Below are 13,997 nucleotides of genomic sequence, written 5' to 3'. Positions count from 1 at the left end.
CATCTTCCTGTCCTGCCCTGTCCTTTTGCTTTGTTTCACCTTTTCAAAGGCTCCATTAAAGAATTCATTTCTTATTTTTATTTTGTATGTGTCTGTACCTATAAGAACTTGTGTGTACTGCATCTCTGCAGGTGGCTGTGGAGGTCAGAAAGGTCATTTGATCCCCTGGAACTGGAGTTACAGATGGTTGTAAGCTTCCACGTGGGTGCTGGAGATTGAACCTGAGTCCCCCGCAAGAGCGGTAAGTGCTCTAAACCGCTGAGCCATCTGTGTATCCCTCACAATGGCTCTTTTTAAAAGAAAATCATAAGCTTTTAAATTTTTTTTTCTGCTGGGTGTCAGCTGCTTGCTGCTGAAATGAGCAAGTTCATGAAACCCAGGAAAGTGGTACTGGTCCTAGCTGGGCACAAATCCAGATGCAAAGCCTTCATGGAGGATGGTACCTCAGACCGCCCTTACAGCCATGCTCTGGTGGCTGGAATTGACCACTATCCTATCCCTGAAAAGTGACAGCTGCTACGGGCAAGAAGAAAATTGCCAAGAGATCAAAGATCAAGTCCTTTGTGAAAGTTTATAACTACAGTTGCTTCATGCCCACAAGGTACTCTGTGGACATCCTCTTGGACAAGACTGTTGTCAACGAGGATGTCTTTAGAGACCAGCTCTGAAATGCAAAGCCAGGCTGCAGGCCAAGATCAAGTCTGAGGAATGATACAAGATAAAGAAAAAGAATTTTTTTTTCCTGAAGCTTCGCTTTTAGGTATATTTTTGTTTCTATCGTTAAAAAAAAAATTGAAAAAAAAAAGAAAATTATCAGGATGATAAAATGCCACTTTTTTTGAAAGTATGTAATGTAGTTTGAGCACATTCCCCTCATACCCTATTGTCCTCTCTCCAGTCCACACCCCTCCCATTTATTCCCCTTTGTTCCCCATGTTTGGTGCTTTTTTTCACATCATCTGTACACATATAATTTTATATGTTTATTTTGGATAGGACTTACAAATGAGAGAAAACACGTGTTATTTGTTTCTCTGAGACTGATTTAATTTGCTTAATGTAATTGTTTGTCATTTTTCTGTAAATGACAGAACTTTAGTCTTCTTTATGACTAAAAATGTTCCATATATTTTTTCTTTTCCTTTCTTTCTTTCTTTCTTTCTTTCTTTCTTTCTTTCTTTCTTTCTTTCTTTCTTTCTTTCTTTCTTTCTGACACAGTTTCACTATGTAGCCTTAGATGGCCTTAGAACTCACTATGCAGATCAGGCTGTCCTTGAACTCACAGAGACCTAACAGCCTCAGTCTCCTATGTGTTGGGATTAAAAGCATGCACTCACTACCACACCCAGCCTGAGCCACATTTTCCTTCCCTTCCCTTGGTTGTTGGTCACCTGGCACTGCAGTAATAGTATTTATTATTATTGATATGCAAGTATTTCTTGTATGTGCTGACTTGGCATGCTCTGTGTAATTAACCAGGAGTGGTGTCACTCAGTCATACACTAAGCCTGCTCTTAGTTTGTGGAGGAACTTCCATGCTTGCTCAACTAGTTTACAATGAACAAAGGTTTGTTTTGCCAGAACTCTAGCCACATTGGTTGCTCCTTCTTTTATGGATGACTGTCATTCTAATTGGGGTGAGATGGAATCTCAGTGTTGTTTTAATTTGCATTTCTCTGGGCACCATACCCTTTCCATGTAAGAACTGCCCACTTCTCATTCTGGTTAGATGTGGTATTAGTGAGAATGACTCCATGTTTGCTTCCAAAGTGGGCTTGTGGCTATGATTTCAGAATGGACCTGCCACCCAAGCTGGTCCATAAGAGTCACATAGGGAGATTTGCTACAGTTCAGGAAGAAAAGTAATTCTGGCTATTCCAAGGATAGTCAATGGGGAGATAGGAGCCTGGAAATGTATGGGCATGGGGACTGTGCAGGAGAATGGGACACACAGAATCTGGAGATAGGAGAGAGTGTGAGAGAGATCCTGACCTTGATAAGCTGGCTGAACTCTGATTTCTCAGCTCCATGAGGTAATGAATGGATTCTCTTTTTTGCTTAAGTGAATTTGATTTGAATTTCTTTTCCATGTAATAAGAAGAGTGCTAACTTATATATCCATGCCTCCTGACTTCAAGTCCTATTATAAAATTTCCTAACATTTTTATTGGTGTGAAAAATGTGCAGTTTTACAAGGACAAGACACAGCGCAATGGTGTGTTTTTAACCCTGGAATAGCATATGTTTAACCCTCGTAGATTCAAATACAACTTTGATGAACAAAGTAATTTATACAAATTATATGAAGCACATGAAAAGTTCAACTTGTTCCTGCACAGCTTTTGGTTGTAGGAACTATGGCATCGGTTCTTCTGTTTACATATAGACTGTAAGCTTCTCAAGGGTAGGGGCTATGTACTTCCTTCTTTCTATCTCTAGCAATCAATAAAAACACTGATTAGCACTGATGGTGCCTAATACTTATCGCACATTTGCTCTGTGTGGAGGGATAGATTTATACCTTAACTGGTTTAACCACGGCATACACCAGGATGCAGTTTCATTTTATAGCTGTGGACTTCCCCTCCCACTACACAGGTTCTCTAAACCCCACTTTTCCCTCTAGCTCACAGTGATGTTCAAGGAACATTTGTTAAGTAAGAGAATAAACACATTACACATTGCAATGGAAGATGTTTCTTTTCCTTAAGATGAGATTTCACTATGTTGTCCAGTGGCCTCAAAGCCATCATACTCCCATCTCACTTTGCTGAGTAACTCAGGGGTAGAAACACGGTGCCCACTTGACATTTGGAAAAGCCGGATGAGTATTAAGATGAACACAAACTTAGATCTCTGGATTCCTATTGGGACAATTTTTCGTTATATGATGGAGACAGATGGGTAAAAATATAGGCATTTTATACAAAAGCATTAAATCACGCATGTATATATAACATGTATTTATATGTAATGTGGAAGCAAAACTGTCTGGGCAACAGGGGCTGCTAATGGGACAAGAAGGGAAAAATGGTAGAATAAAGAGATGTGGGAGAAATATAGTCAATATGCTTATATGAAAATGTCCTTATATAACAGTACCATGTGTTATGAACACACACACGTACTCACACGTACACACAGACCCACACACACTCTCTCTCACACACACACACGTTTGTTTGTTTGCTTTGAGCCTGAGTCTTTGTTTTAAGATGCCCAGGAACTCACGTATGTATCCCAGTCTGGCCTCAATCCTCAGTCCTCCTGAATTAGCCTCTTGAATCCTGGGATCAGAGCTAAGTACTTTCAAACTTAAGTCAGGTATCTTTAATCTGAAGTTCCAGATGGGGTTTGTATTTCATTAGTCCAATTTATTTGTTCACAAAAGACTCTAAAAGATCTCACATAAGAGTATGTTAGGTAACTCTCTCCTTATTTAATATGTAAAAACAACAATGAGGAAAGCCAGCTAAATTACAAAAAAAAAAATGTATTCCCCAAGAATGAAGAAAAAAATTAACATGGTTGAAGGGTGATCAGTTCTACATAAATATAGCAGGTTGCATTACTTAACCCTCCATATATCATGCTAATAACTTGAAAACAAGCTAAACTGAATATAAGCTATTTCTTTCATTTGTAACTTAGAAAGCCTAGAATAAGGGGCCCTAAGACAAAGACAGGCCATGTTCTTCATGAAAGATCCCTGGAAACTGAAATATAAGGTCTTTTACCATCTTGTGATATAACTGTTTTTCTTGGCTTAAGCGTAGGTTTTAAAAAATGGTGCTCATTGTTTTGCTTGTAGCTCTTTAATGCATGGACAACTGTGTTGATGATGCATTCAGTTTCGGAGAATTTTCCAATGGAAAAAAGTGCTCTGGAGAAGTTTAAGCGCCATGAATCACCCAAACCTCATCTAAGTCTCGTGAAGGCACAGGCTGTGAAAGGCAGCCACAGAGAGAAGACGTATTGCGCTTGTGCCGCCTGATTCAACTAAATAGAAAAATATTTTGTAAAGACACGAGGATTTCAGGCATCTGGCAGAGTGCTAAGGATAAATGCCACATTCCGTAAGAAAGGCAAAAAAAAACAAAACAAAACAAAAAAAACCAAACACAAAACCGAGTGACCTGCTGCTCACCCTGCCTTCTCCCCCTTCTCCTCAAGAGGAGTAGGCCCGGCTTCATTTAGTATGCAAAACTTAAACCCAGGTCTCTGGGTCACAGGAAAGCCCCGGGAACACAGCAGCGTTTTCCTGATAACTATTCCTAAACAGCGCCGGACATCTGAAATGGTTCGATGAGGTCAGGGAGCCTATTCATTCTTCCTGTGCGAAGGAGGTAGATTGCTCAGGAGAGCAATGCTTCCAGCAAGCAGGTGCCCGCTGCAAATACCCTCAGTCAGCCGGATTGGCTGTCTCTGTCCTCTCTGTAGGTTGGGAGAGCTTTTCCACTTACTCCCTTTAAGGCAGTGCTAGTCCTAAGGAGAATCCGTGTTCTGTTTCAGCTATGAAACACAGTCAATATGCCTGTCGCCTGGACCACCTTTTCCCATCTCCACAAAGCCTCGACAATCGCTTCTCGAACACATTCCCTTTGAGATCCTGAGATGTTTGCGTCCTCCTGTCTCTTAGTCCTCGCTCTCCAGGCTGGGAAGTTTCAGCCCGGATTGCGTGGGCGTGATCGTGACTTTCTGGAGTTCGGCATTCCCTTGCCCAAGCAGAGGGAATAGAGGGAAATTAGCTCTCCATGTCAACTTTCTCTCTATTCTCGCAGTTCCCACTTTAAAGAAAACTAGACAGTATGGTCCACATTACCTGGGCAGTCATGTGCAGGGACTCCTCACCGCCACACTGCTACGTAAACATGTCATCACCTTAGAGGGTGGTGGCTAATCTTGGCTGTCAAACTTGACTGTATGTATATGTATGTGTGCGTGTGTGTGTGTGTGTGTGTGTGTGTGTGTTGTATACACACGAACATACATACAAATTCATTCTGTCAGTTCTGTTTCTTCAGGACCACATCCCAAGTCTAGCCCCAGTAGTTGTTGCTTAAGAAATGACGTCTTGCATGTCCTTCGGTTTCTGGGCTCCCAGGCTTATTTGGGCTCGGCATAAGGACAATTCTAAAGGGGGCAGAGAGATGTAAATGTCAGCCCCATATTACCAACCCGCCTCAGCCTTCTGTTCAATAGGGATTGAAGGCTGTAGTTGTGGCAATAAAAGTGATGGTGGCAGCTTCTCTGTTTCTCTGATGATCTCCACCCCCACCCCTGTTTTCTGGAATATTTCTTCAGCACTAAATTGGAGTGGTAACGTAGTTCATATCATATATACACATTTATTTGGAACTAAAAGCCTTCGTGTGTGTGTGTGTGTGTGTGTGTGTGTGTGTTTGTGTGCAAACCTATTATTATTCTCTCCAACACAACCAGCATGTCCCAACTGTGAAGTGACCTAAGACGTAAAGACACAATAATTTGATTACGCAGCCTAATTAACGGCTTTGTGGATGTCCACACTTCCTCTACCGCCCTGTTCCTGTTGTCTAGGGCAGTGTTGCTCAAACTGCCCTTTGGGGTTGAAAGACCCTTTCATGGGGGTTGCCTAAGACCACCAGGAAACACATTACAGTTCACAACAGTTATGAAGTAGCAACAAGATGATGCTATGGTTGGGGTCACCACAACATGAGGACCTGTCTGAAAGGGTCACAGCATTAGGAAGGTCAATTGCCATGGCTCTAGGGTTATGCCCGTGTCCTACTCTCAGCAGGTAATTACTCATAGCTGTGACATGAACTCAAAACTTAGTTATTTTCTATTGACGAATTGGTTCTTAAATATGTACCCATACACATGCCTATAATGCCAGCTCAAGAGGTAGAAGCAGAAGGATCAGGGGTTCAAGGTTAGCCTCTGCTACCTGCCAAGGTCAGGGTAAGCCTGAGCTACTTGTGATCTTATCTCAGCAACAGCAACAACAACAAAAACGAAAACTGCTAGTCAATACACTTATTGAATGGTGCAACCAGAAAGATGCTATAATAGAGGGGAGTGACACAGAGGAACAGCCAGCCAGAGCAGGAGATACACCAGAACAAGCTGCACAAGAGGGTCTGGGTTCAAGTACCAGTCACAGCACTGAGCAGCACTGAGCCTCGACCACGTTGTCCCCTCACCGAGGTCCACGGGGCCTCCTGTGGGAATACGGGTCACACTTTCCCTTCTCACAGAGCAGATAGGAAATTAAAGTAATCGTGATGCTACTAATGATAATTCCCCATAAATCACAGAGTGCACAGGGAACGAAGTTGTTACAAAAGTTATGATTGCATGTTCTTGGTCAAACGATCCTTAGACTCTTGGCATTTCTCAAGAGAGGCCCTTGTATTTAATAAGATTTTGGGAAAACCAAAGGTGGTTTCTACCCATGGCTTTCTGTGTTTCTCCCTGGAAATATCCCTTCTCTCCTATCTCTAAAACAGTGAAACTCACAGTCATTTGTTATCTTCTCAGATCACCTGTGAACTAGCTGCTCAAATAAAGAGGAAACACAATAGATTCTCATTAGTCACAGCAGTTGTTTTTGAGATTTACCTCCAACCCTGAGCCAGCGAATCTTAAACCGGCACTCCTGGGGGAAATGCAGGTAAGTGAACAAGAACCTTTATGTCAACCAATCGATATATTTGATTTGGGCTTTTGTTATTTAATGTTGTTAGTTCATTAACCCTAAACTCATGGCCAACATCCTACCTCTTATTCCTGTACTAGGCTCTCCATCAGCACCGGCGTAGCCTCTGTGTACGCAGGAACACTAGAGAAAACGCTTTGCACTATGCTTGGGTCCATTTGAAGCAGTGACATCACAGCAGAAACCACAAAAGTGTCAAGAAACAGTGAAACTGAATGCACAGTGGAAAGGATGCTCGTAAAGCAGAACTAAAGACAAGAAAGCAGCGTCGCCTTGCTCAATTCCAGCTGAGAATGTGCTTGTTGACTGTTTTGTGTGCATTTTGAGGCCAGAGGGCTGCAAGGAATATCATCACTGTCCATGCCTTTGTCGTGCTGTTTGTTACAAGAACTCTCATTGGCCCAGCACTTGCCCAGAATGTGAGGCTGGCTGGTGAGGAAGCCCCATGAACCTCCCTGACTCCGCCTCCTGAGCGCTGAGATTTCAAACATGGGCCAGCAACACCTGACTTTGACATGTGGGCTCTGGAGATTGAACACAGCCCTCATGCTTTCCACTTTACCCACGGAGCCATCTTCCCAGGCCCTGGTGAGTGACTTTTGTTTCTGCAATCACTCTGAATATGCAGGCATAACCAAAAAAGGTGCTATGAGCGCTTTCATAATTTGATTAGTGCAGAAACGAATTTGCAAAAATAGGAGCTACAAATCAGGACTGACTATACCCCTGCAGGACAGAATGAGGAGTGCATGGTGGGACATATGGACCACAATTTTCATCCGACTTCAAAAAGGAAGCATTTCCTACAGTTCTAACCCTGTGGCAAGAGAGTGTCTTTGCATTGCTTTGAATTGACTTGGGAAAAGTTACATATCATGAGAGGGGACTACAATGAGTAAATGATGCCTAAAAAAAGGCAAATCCAGTCACTATACTTATTGATCAGTCTCTAAAATCAATCTCCATTTTTCTTCTGCCTAAAATAGAATTTCAATCAAGCCAATATCCAGCACTCTAAAAACTAAAAAGCCGTGCTTGTTCAAATGAGACTACATGTGAGAATGTGCTTGATTCTTGCCAGGCGTCAAACCTCAGGAACCGCGAACGTCTCTTAGCGGGTTGTGTAACAGTGAAGAGGAGGGAAGGCCACTGAGCTGCAAGAATTTCTTGATAAGTCCCTGGAACATGAAGACAGAACGTTCTCTGGGAAGACATCACTTTGAGAACTGTGTAACCAGAGCAAAAACAGAGGCTGCCTCTCTGCGAAGGTCTGAGGAACCCAGAGAGCTAAGTCAACAGAAAGCTCCTATGTGTCTGTTTCCAAGTGGAGAACAAAGTGGCACCTAGAGAGAACTAATCAATAATAATAATGATAATAATGACAGTAATTGTTGTTAATAATAATAAAATAATCAGATACAATTAACGACCCACAGAATAAGTTGATCCTTAGATTGAAAGTACCTTTTCCTAGTGTGTACGCGTGTGTGCGGGTGTGCCCGTGTGCATGTAGAGGCCAGAGGTTGACATCTCTGTCGTCTTCAGTTACTCTCCACCTTACTTACTTCCCGAGACAGGGCCTCCCACTGGCTTAGAGCTGTCTGATTTGGGTAGACTGACTGTCCAGCAAACCTCAGGGATCAGCCATCTCCACTTTCCCAGCACTGCAATTAGATGCATGCCATGCTGCACCTGGCTTAGCATAGCTCCTGGCGACACAACTTGAGTCCTTATGCTCATGCATCGGGCACTTTACTGACTGACTCATCTCCTTAGCTGAGCTTAAGGTATTTTTCAGAGGCTGGGTAAAAGGGGAAAGACCACAGCTACCTTGAACTATCAGTTCCAGAAAGAGAGAAGGGGTAGGCAAGGAACTTTCTGTCTTTGTTTTTCTATCACAGTCAAGGGAAATAGCAACAGTCTCCTTTTGTGCTCCAGGCTGGCTTGCCTCCTTGCTCTGGTCTGGGGAAGGTCTCCTGGGGGTGCCACTCCCATTTGCTTCAGCTGGGAATTTTTTATTGACTCTGGGCCAGTGAGTCACATACACTCATGGAGACCATGTTGGGTTCTGATTTCTCCCCTCCGACTCATATTTTCGGGCAGATGGCTAGCAGCTGTGCAGAGTTTGTGAGCTTGAGGGTTGTTTTCGTTCTTGTTTGTTTGTTTGTTTTTTAATTCCACATACAAGAGAATCCTCTCTGGGTTCTAAGGTTCTAAAAGGATGGTCCAGTTTCCATTTAGCTGGGTCTTTGGCTCCTGACTCCAACTTGTCAAACCTCTTCTTGGCCTGGATACTTCCCAGTTATTTAGTTTAGATTCTGTTTAAAAAACTGCCTTTTAAATTTCATCCACTTTTAAAAATTGTTATTGCTTTCAAGTCATATATTAAGAAAAAAATGTAGGTTTTGAGAAAGATTTATTTTTATTATTTTTATTATTTGTGTGTGTATGTGGGTATGAGTGCCTGAGGGCAGGTACCCACTAAACCAGGAGCCTTGGATCCTCCTGGGGCTAGAGTGACAAGAGGTTGTGAGCTATCTGTCATGGGTTCTGGGAATGGAACTTGGGTCCTCCAGAAGAGTGGTATACATTCTTAAGTACCTATAGAACACACACACACACACACACACACACACACACACACACATATATAATTGTGTATATATATATATATATATATATATATATATATATATATATATATATACACAATTATATATGTGTGTGTGTGTGTGTGTGTGTGTGTGTGTGTGTGTGTTCTATAGGTACTTAAGAATGTATACCACTCTTCTGGAGGACCCAAGTTCCATTCCCAGAACCCATGACAGATAGCTCACAACCTCTTGTCACTCTAGCCCCAGGAGGATCCAAGGCTCCTGGTTTAGTGGGTACCTGCCCTCAGGCACTCATACCCACATACACACACATATATAATTGTGTATATATATATATATATATATATATATATATATATATATATACATGTATATGTATAATACATATATATAGCCCATTGGCCAATGTCTTCTGGATATCTTTTTAAATTTTTTTTTATCAATTACAATTTATTCACTTTGTATCCCAGATGTAGCCCTCTCCCTCATCCCCTCCCAATCCCACCCTCCCTCTTTCTTTTCCTCCCATGCCTCTCCCCAAGTCCACTGATAGGGACTTCCATCTGACCTTCCATCTGACCCTAGCCTATCAGGTCTCCTCAGGACTGTTTGCATTGTCTTCCTCTGTGGCTGGTAAGAAAATTGGTGGGAACTTAGAAAAGATCACCCTCAATGAGGTATCCCAGAAGCAAAAAGAAACAAACGGTGTATACTCACTTATAAGCAGATATTAGATATATAATATAGGATAAACATACTAAAATCTGTACACCTAAAGAAGCTAAACAAGAAGGAGGACCCTGGGTAAGATGATCAGTCCTCATCCAGAAAGGCAAACAGGATGGACATTGGAAGAGGGAGAAAACAGAAAACAGGACGGGAGCCTACCGCAGAGGGCCTCTGAAAGACTCCACCCAGCAGGATGTATCTTTTGTAGCCTTTAACAAAGAGTTTAGGATTCATTTGATGTCACATGTTGCATTTAGCTGTAGCACTCATCTTGGTATTTAGAACAGTATCTTCAGCTTTGTTTTCCAGGATACCACTTTTCCCTCCTTTATCAGTTTAGGTTAATTGTCTTGTAGAGTGTTGCCCATCCCCCAAATTTCCGACTATTTCTTCATAATGAGACAGTTTTCCATCACTGTAAAATCTACCGGACACAATACTTACATCACTGGTTGCTCCGCGGTGCTGTTCCTTTTGGCTTGTTCCTTTTGCCGTGGTTCTGGTGTTCCACGTGCATCCAGATGAACTGCTCTTCCTTGGCTGTGAAATCTATTCTCTAATCACGAACTGATCCCAAACTTTCCTCATGGCCTGCTGGCCTTCCCTGGAGACCTGGGCACCTTTACCTCACCCTGGATTAAAGAAGCAGGACTCCCTGTCCCCTGGCTCAGGGGTAGAGACTTGATCCCACTCACAGTTATGAGGTTAGAAAATTCTGTCAGCTCCAGGTAGAGTAAGTTTTAGGATGTGCTTACAGAAGTGCCAAAACTTTCCTGCTGTGTGCAAAATGTATTCATTAATACAATTGTATGAGTTTATTTTGTTTTAAGGGGGTGTAGTTTAAAAATAGAACACCTTTGGTGGACTGGAGAGTTGGCTCAGTGGTTAAGAGCACTGACTGCATTTGCTGAGAACACCTACATGGTAGCTCACAAGCATATGTGTCTCCAGGCAAGGGGCATCAAGTGCCTTCTTCTGGCTCCCACAGGTACTGCATCCATGTGGTGTAAAAGCATACATGAAGGCAAATATCCATATACATAAAACAAAACCATTCAACAAATATGAAAGAGAACACTAAGAAAAAACCCGTTCATTCATGCCCAGTGATACTTGACCAAGTCACCAGAAAGTGTCATTGGGGAAGGACAGCTCCTTTAATCACTGGTGCAGGGAACCCACCGAGGAGATGGAAACAGGTCACCTGAGTCTCACTCTATAAACAATAAACTCAAAACGGATCAAAGACCTAAATGTAAAAACTGAAAAGATAGGACTATTAGATGGAAACCTAGGGGAAGCATTTTATGACATCAACACAGGCAATGCTTTTAATTTTATAGTAAGATTCTTCTAAGCAAGGGAAATATAAACAAAAACATGCAAATGTGCTGGCTACCAAAAGTCTCTATACAGAAAAAAAGACACAATAAGCAGCAGAAAGAGATAATCTACAAAGTGGGAGAAAAACGGAAAAGTTTTCATCTGACAAGTGATTAATATTCAGCATGTCTAATAAAATTTTAAAATGTCCAGAAAAAACCCACTACAAATAATTCGAATAAAAATAGCCAAATGATATGAACAGGTACTTTTCAAAAGAAAGAATTCAAGTTGCCAGCTGGTGATGAAAAAGTGATAAACTCCATCAGTCATTAAAGAAATGTGGGTCAAAGCCCCAAGAAAGTATCATCACACCCCGGCCATAATAGTTATTATTAAAAGACCACCAATGATAGATAATAAATAAAGATAAAATAAAGATAAATAAAGATAAAATAAAGATGAATAAAATTAAAAAATAACAAAAAGACCAGACATGGTGGCCCATGCCTTTAATCCCAGCACTCTGGGAGGCAGAGGCAGTTGGATCTCTATAAGTTTGAGGCCAGCCTGGTCTACAAAGTGAGTCTAGGACAGCCAAGGCTGCACAGAGAAACCCTGTCTTGAAGAAAAACAAAACGAAATAAAAAGAATAGATGAAGGGAACTCTCACGTATTGCTGTCAGGAGCGGAAGTTAGTACAGCCGCTGCATGGGGCAGCATGGAGGTTGAGAAACCAAGATCGATCCACTGCAAAGAATGCATCTGCAGCAGAATGTCTTGAAGTAGCAGATGATATATTGAGTGAAATGAGATGCAGAGAGACACTTCATGTGGAAGAAGGATTTCTAATAGTTCTTGTTGGTATCTAGAAAGGTGGCAGTGGGGACAGTGGAAGGTTAGAGAGCAGATACCCAAACAGTTAGATAGAAGTAATGTTCTAGGGCTGGCAAGATGGCTCAGTGGGTAAAGATACAGGTCACCGAGCCTGAAAACCTCAGAACAAGCCAGGTTGTTTTATGACCTCTACATGTACGCTGTGGCACACACATGCCTCTTCACTCCTTGACTTTGAAAAAAAAAATAGAAGTAATGGTTGGGGCTGGGGGACTGCAGTTGAGAATAATCCAGTCTTCTTATGTCCTATGGGTAAGTGGAAGAGAGGCACTGTGGGTGCTCAGCACAAAGCGATGATACAGAGTCAGGAAAGTTAATTACCCTGCACTGATCAGTGTGTGTTATAAGCATGCATTGGAATATCACAATAGCCTGTAAATCCGTGCAATTACTACATGCTAAACATTTAAGGAGAGATAAATGTTAACTGCCCCATTTGATCATAAGATATAGTTTATACATGTATGAAATTATCACAAAGCACTTCATAAATTTGTATACCCAAAATGATTAAATATAAATACGAAAATAATTAAAATATAATTAAAAGCTACAAAATGAGTATACATAGGTAAAACATAAAGCAAACAACACATTTGGCTTTAATGAAAGTATGCAATTGTCTTTCCAGTTAAATCAAGACAGACATAAAAGACTTAGGCAGAAAAAAAGCCTGATGTTGTTTTTGTGTTGAACTCTGCTTGGTCATAGGACCTTGCGATGGATGTACACTGTCAATCTGACTCAGGCTAGAACCACCTGGGTGGTAGAATCATCTTAATTAGGATAATTAAGATTATTATTATAATTTTCTTAATTAGAATTATCTTAATCAGGAATTATCTAAGCCAGGTTGGTCTGTGGGCATGTCTGTGGGGCTCGTCTTGAGTGCTAATTGATGTAGGAAGACCGGTCCACTGTGGATGGCTCCATTCTCTAGGTAAGGGTTTGGAACTGCATTAGTGTAGAAGAATTTGTTTAACTGAGCATAAGCAAACAGGTATGCAATGCATTCATTCTCTCTCTGCTCTTTGACGCTAGATGTGATATGACTAGCTGAATCAGTCTTCTATCTCTGAGTCTGAAACTCCCCTGCAGTGATGAACTATAACCTGGAATTGTAAGCTAAAATAAACCCCTTTTCCCCTAAGGATTTTTTTGAGTGGGAGGGGTCTGGGTGTTTTACCACAGCCATGTAAAACTAGAAGCTGTCATAAGACCCTCTTCCTCTCATGATGTTATGGAAAGCCTTCTGAAGGTCAAGCTATGCTCTAGACAGGAGGTAGTTATTTGCTGTTTACAGTTACACCTGTCCCTGTTAGAGCTATTGTAGTTCCAGTTATTTCCCTTCTTTTGTACTGAAGACAATGAATGGAAAAGCAGAGTTTTATCTGTTCTCTCTTTGCCCTAGACTGTGCATGTGGTACAACTAACTTCTTGAGTTCCCGCCTTTGTATTTCTCCTAGTGCGAAGAATGACTCATACATTTTTTTCCTTTTTTTAATTCTTTATTAATTACACTTTATTCACTTGATATCCCCCCTGTGGTTCCCTCCCTCCTCCCATCCCAATCCCTCCCTTCCTCCACCCTCTGCATGCATGTCCCTCCCCAAGTCCACTGATAGGGGAGGTCCTCCTTTCCTTCCTTCTGATCCTAGTCAATTAGATCTCTCAGGAGTGGCTTCATTGTCTTCTTCTGTGCCCTGGTAATGCTGCTTCCCCCTCAGGGG

General features: G+C 41.8%; 1 pseudogene; it reads left to right on the top strand.

The window, feature by feature from the left end:
- The first annotated feature begins 357 nt into the window (after positions 1–357).
- Positions 358–760, top strand: LOC129690121 (60S ribosomal protein L27-like; annotated as a pseudogene).
- Positions 761–13,997: the final 13,237 nt, after the last annotated feature.

Source organism: Psammomys obesus, unplaced genomic scaffold (assembly GCF_907164565.1).
Source record: "Psammomys obesus unplaced genomic scaffold, mPsaObe1.curated_primary_1811, whole genome shotgun sequence".
Lineage (NCBI taxonomy): Eukaryota > Metazoa > Chordata > Mammalia > Rodentia > Muridae > Psammomys > Psammomys obesus.
The sequence above is the reverse complement of the archived record's forward strand: the minus strand, read 5'-3'. Positions and strand labels throughout refer to the sequence as shown.